Source organism: Eleutherodactylus coqui, unplaced genomic scaffold (genome assembly GCF_035609145.1).
Source record: "Eleutherodactylus coqui strain aEleCoq1 unplaced genomic scaffold, aEleCoq1.hap1 HAP1_SCAFFOLD_19, whole genome shotgun sequence".
Taxonomy (NCBI): domain Eukaryota; kingdom Metazoa; phylum Chordata; class Amphibia; order Anura; family Eleutherodactylidae; genus Eleutherodactylus; species Eleutherodactylus coqui.
The window spans coordinates 4,116,826-4,123,542 of NW_027102012.1; positions in this window are offsets into that span (position 1 = coordinate 4,116,826).

A 6,717-nucleotide genomic window follows, 5' to 3' on the forward strand; every position below is an offset into this window, starting at 1 on the left:
ACAGTGGTAATAACGGTATAAATTTTATTTCAGAAGGCTAAGGATGATAGACAAATAATATTTAATCGACGTGTTTCTACGGCCCTGATGTAATAAGTGAGCCGATTCATCAGGATCAAGACAAATAGCCTCTGTCTTTTGTACTCAAATGCCCCAAATGAAGAATGGTAATCTAATATTTCTGGGGTACTTTCACAGTGAAATTATAATTTAGTATAGAACTATATTAGGATGTCATAATGTAATGTAAAACTGCATTATGATGTCATAATCTATTCATGGTAGGGGATAGTATTTAAAACTGCATTATGATGTCACAAATTAGTAATAACAAAAGATGCAACGTAGAACTTCATTATATTGTAATATAGAGCTTCATTATGATGTCATCATGTAATGTAAAACTGCATTATGATGTCATAATCTATTCATGGTAGGGGATAGAATTTACAACTCCATTATGATGTCACAATCTAGTACTATTAAAGGATACAACGTAGAACAACATTATTATGTAATATAGAACTCCATTATGATGTCATAATGTAAAACTGCATTATGATGTCATCATGTATTTATAGTAGGGGATAGAATTTACAACTGCATTATGATGTCACAATCTAGTAATAACAAAAGATACAACATAGAACAACATTATTATGTAATATAGAACTCCATTATGATGTCATAATATTAAACTGCATTATGACGTCATAATGTATTCATAGTAGGGGATAGAATTTACAACACCATTATGATGTCAGAATATAGTAATAACAAAAGATGTAATGTAGAACTTCATTATAATGTAGTATAGAACTCTATTATGATGTCATAATGTAAAACTGCATTATGATGTCATAATGTGAAACTGCATTATGATGTCATAATGTATTTATTGTAGGGGATAGGATTTACAACTCCATTATGATGTCACAATCTAGTAATAACAGAAGATACTTTGTAGAACTTCATTATAATGTAGTATAGAACTCCATTATGATGTCATAATGTAAAACTGCATTATGATGTCATAATCTATTCATAGCAGGTAATAGAATTTACAACTCCATTATGATGTCACAATCTAGTAATAACAAAAGATACAACGTAGAACAACATTATTATGTAATATAGAACTCTATTATGATGTCATAATGTAAAACTGCATTATGATGTCATAATGTATTTATAGTAGGGGGTAGAATTTACAACTCCATTATGATGTCACAATCTAGTAATAACAAAAGATACAATGTAGAACTTCATTATAATTTAGTATACAGTCGTCACTGGGACAGGTGGGGTCCTTTAAATGAAATACAATTTCACTGTGAAACTACCCCAGAAATATTAGATTAGATAATCTGTTCTATTATTAAAATATAACTTTTATTATAGGACTTTATTTAAAATACACTAAATCACACCACCAAATTGCCCAGCACACATCAGAAAACTAGACGAACATAAACATACAAACACCCAAAGAACATACAGGACAGGGGATAGGTATATCACCTTATCGTGGTGATCCGCTATACCGATGTTAATTACCGTTCCCTTAATAGATTTACAGGTACGGTTATATTGCTATTTATACAGTGGTAATAACGGTATAAATTTTATTTCAGAAGGCTAAGGATGATAGACAAATAATATTTAATCGACGTGTTTCTACGGCCCTGATGTAATAAGTGAGCCGATTCATCAGGATCAAGACAAATAGCCTCTGTCTTTTGTACTCAAATGCCCCAAATGAAGAATGGTAATCTAATATTTCTGGGGTACTTTCACAGTGAAATTATAATTTAGTATAGAACTATATTAGGATGTCATAATGTAATGTAAAACTGCATTATGATGTCATAATCTATTCATGGTAGGGGATAGTATTTAAAACTGCATTATGATGTCACAAATTAGTAATAACAAAAGATGCAACGTAGAACTTCATTATATTGTAATATAGAGCTCCATTATGATGTCATCATGTAATGTAAAACTGCATTATGATGTCATAATCTATTCATGGTAGGGGATAGAATTTACAACTCCATTATGATGTCACAATCTAGTACTATTAAAGGATACAACGTAGAACAACATTATTATGTAATATAGAACTCCATTATAATGTCATAATGTAAAACTGCATTATGATGTCATCATGTATTTATAGTAGGGGATAGAATTTACAACTGCATTATGATGTCACAATCTAGTAATAACAAAAGATACAACATAGAACAACATTATTATGTAATATAGAACTCCATTATGATGTCATAATATTAAACTGCATTATGACGTCATAATGTATTCATAGTAGGGGATAGAATTTACAACACCATTATGATGTCAGAATATAGTAATAACAAAAGATGTAATGTAGAACTTCATTATAATGTAGTATAGAACTCTATTATGATGTCATAATGTAAAACTGCATTATGATGTCATAATGTGAAACTGCATTATGATGTCATAATGTATTTATTGTAGGGGATAGGATTTACAACTCCATTATGATGTCACAATCTAGTAATAACAGAAGATACTTTGTAGAACTTCATTATAATGTAGTATAGAACTCCATTATGATGTCATAATGTAAAACTGCATTATGATGTCATAATCTATTCATAGCAGATAATAGAATTTACAACTCCATTATGATGTCACAATCTAGTAATAACAAAAGATACAACGTAGAACAACATTATTATGTAATATAGAACTCTATTATGATGTCATAATGTAAAACTGCATTATGATGTCATAATGTATTTATAGTAGGGGGTAGAATTTACAACTCCATTATGATGTCACAATCTAGTAATAACAAAAGATACAATGTAGAACTTCATTATAATTTAGTATACAGTCGTCACTGGGACAGGTGGGGTCCTTTAAATGAAATACAATTTCACTGTGAAACTACCCCAGAAATATTAGATTAGATAATCTGTTCTATTATTAAAATATAACTTTTATTATAGGACTTTATTTAAAATACACTAAATCACACCACCAAATGGCCCAGCACACATCAGAAAACTAGACGAACATAAACATACAAACACCCAAAGAACATACAGGACAGGGGATAGGTATATCACCTTATCGTGGTGATCCGCTATACCGATGTTAATTACCGTTCCCTTAATAGATTTACAGGTACGGTTATATTGCTATTTATACAGTGGTAATAACGGTATAAATTTTATTTCAGAAGGCTAAGGATGATAGACAAATAATATTTAATCGACGTGTTTCTACGGCCCTGATGTAATAAGTGAGCCGATTCATCAGGATCAAGACAAATAGCCTCTGTCTTTTGTACTCAAATGCCCCAAATGAAGAATGGTAATCTAATATTTCTGGGGTACTTTCACAGTGAAATTATAATTTAGTATAGAACTATATTAGGATGTCATAATGTAATGTAAAACTGCATTATGATGTCATAATCTATTCATGGTAGGGGATAGTATTTAAAACTGCATTATGATGTCACAAATTAGTAATAACAAAAGATGCAACGTAGAACTTCATTATATTATAATATAGAGCTCCATTATGATGTCATCATGTAATGTAAAACTGCATTATGATGTCATAATCTATTCATGGTAGGGGATAGAATTTACAACTCCATTATGATGTCACAATCTAGTACTATTAAAGGATACAACGTAGAACAACATTATTATGTAATATAGAACTCCATTATGATGTCATAATGTAAAACTGCATTATGATGTCATCATGTATTTATAGTAGGGGATAGAATTTACAACTGCATTATGATGTCACAATCTAGTAATAACAAAAGATACAACATAGAACAACATTATTATGTAATATAGAACTTCATTATGATGTCATAATATTAAACTGCATTATGACGTCATAATGTATTCATAGTAGGGGATAGAATTTACAACTCCATTATGATGTCAGAATCTAGTAATAACAAAAGATGTAATGTAGAACTTCATTATAATGTAGTATAGAACTCTATTATGATGTCATAATGTAAAACTGCATTATGATGTCATAATCTATTCATAGCAAGTAATAGAATTTACAACTCCATTATGATATCACAATCTAGTAATAACAAAAGATGCAACGTAGAACAACACTACTTTGTAATATAGAACTCCATTATGATGTCATAATGTAAAACTGCATTATGATGTCATAATCTATTCATGGTAGGGGATAGAATTTACAATATCATTATGATGTCACAATCTAGTAATAACAAAAAATACAACGTAGAACAGCATTTTTATGTAATATAGAACTCCATTATGATGTCATAATGTGAAACTTCATTATGATGTCATAATGTATTTATTGTAGGGGATAGGATTTACAACTCCATTATGATGTCACAATCTAGTAATAACAGAAGATACTTTGTAGAACTTCATTATAATATAATATAGAACTCCATTATGATGTCATAATGTAAAACTGCATTATGATGTCATAATGTATTTATAGTAGGGGGTAGAATTTACAACTGCATTATGATGTCACAATCTAGTAATAACAAAAGATACAATGTAGAACTTCATTATAATTTAGTATAGAACTATATTAGGATGTCATAATGTAATGTAAAACTGCATTAAGATGTCATAATCTATTCATGGTAGGGGATAGTATTTAAAACTCCATTATGATGTCACAAATTAGTAATAACAAAAGATACAACATACAACTTAATTATAATGTAATATAGAACTCCATTATGATGTCATAATGTAAAACTGCATTATGATGTCATAATCTGTTCATGGTAGGGGATAGAATTTACAACTCCATTATGATGTCACAATCTAGTAATAACAAAAGATACAACATAATTATAATGTAATATAGAACTCTATTATGATGTCATAATGTAAAACTGCATTATGATGTCATAATGTTTTTATAGTAGGGGATAGAATTTACAACTTCATTATGATGTCGCAATCTAGTAGTAACAAAAGATACAACGTAGAACAACATTATTATGTAATATAGAACGCCATTATGATGTCATAATGTGAAACTGCATTATGATGTAATAATGTATTCATAGTAGGGGATAGGATTTACAACTCCATTATGATGTCAGAATCTAGTAATAGCAAAAGATACAATGTAGAAAAACATTATTATGTAATATAGAACGCCATTATGATGTCATAATGTAAAACTGCATTATGATGTCATAATGTATTTATGGCAGGGGATTGAATTTACAACTCCATTATGATGTCACAATCTAGTAATAACAAAAGATACAATGTAGAACTTCATTATAATGTAGTATAGAACTCCATTATGATGTCATAATGTAAAACTGCTTTATGATGTCATAATTTATTTATAGCAGGTAATATAATTTACAACTCCATTATGATGTCATAATCTAGTAATAACAAAAGATACAATGTAGAACAATATTATTATGTAATATAGAACTCCATTATGATGTCATAATGTAAAACTGCATTATGATGTCATAATGTAATTATAGTAGGGGGTAGAATTTACAACTCCATTATGATGTCACAATCTAGTAATAACAAAAGATACAACGTAAAACTTCATTATAATGTAATATAGAACTCCATTATGATGTCATAATTAGAGATGAGGGAGCACCAAAATGCTCAGGTGCTCGTTACTCAAGTCGAACTTTCCGCGATGCTCGAGGGTTCGTTTCGAGTAACGAACCCCATTGAAGTCAATGGGCGACCCGAGCATTTTTGTATATCGCCGATGCTCGCTAAGGTTCTCATTTCTGAAAATCTGGGAAATTCAAGAAATTGACACTGAAACGGATAGGGCAGGCGAAGGGCTACATGTTGGGCTGCATCTCAAGTTCCCAGGTCCCACTATTAAGCCACAATAGCGGCAAGAGTGGCCCCCCCCCCGAACAATTTTTTCTTCTGAAAAACCCTCATTAGCAAGGCATACCTCAGCTAAGCACCACACTACCTCCAACAAGGCACAATCACTGCCTGCATGACACTCCGCTGCCACTTCTCCTGGGTTACATGCTGCCCAACCCCCCCCCCCCCCCGCACGACCCAGTGTCCACAGCGCACACCAAAGTGTCCTTGCGCAGCCTTCAGCTGCCCTCATGCCACACACTGGCCTCATAGCCACACCACCCTCATGTCTATTTATAAGTGCGTCTGCCATGAGGAGGAACCGGAGGCACACACTGCAGAGGGTTAGCAGGGCCAGGCAGCGACCCTCTTTAAAAGGGGCGGGGCGATAGCCCACAATGCTGTACAGAAGCAATGAGAACTCCAATCCTGTACCACCTCCGTCAGGAGCTGCAAACGTGGGCATAGCAATGGGGAATCCATGTGCCACACAGTATTCATTCTGTCAAGGTGTCGCATAGCTCAATCCACACTGCAAGGGGAAAGCAGTCAGCGCTCTGCCCCCTACCCAAGTCAGTCAGTGCCTTTGTGCCAGACAGGTCAAACACCACAATGGGAACTAAGTTTGCACCAACAGCATAGGTGGGTCCTAGGAAACCCAAGACATGAACAAAAAATTGATCTGAGCGGCCAAACATGGCATAGGCCTCGGCCCACACATTCAGCAATCCTAGGCTGGAAGCGGACTTTCACTGCACCCAGGACATAGGCCTCTGCACAAACCATCAGCAATCGCGTGCCTACAGCGGACTCC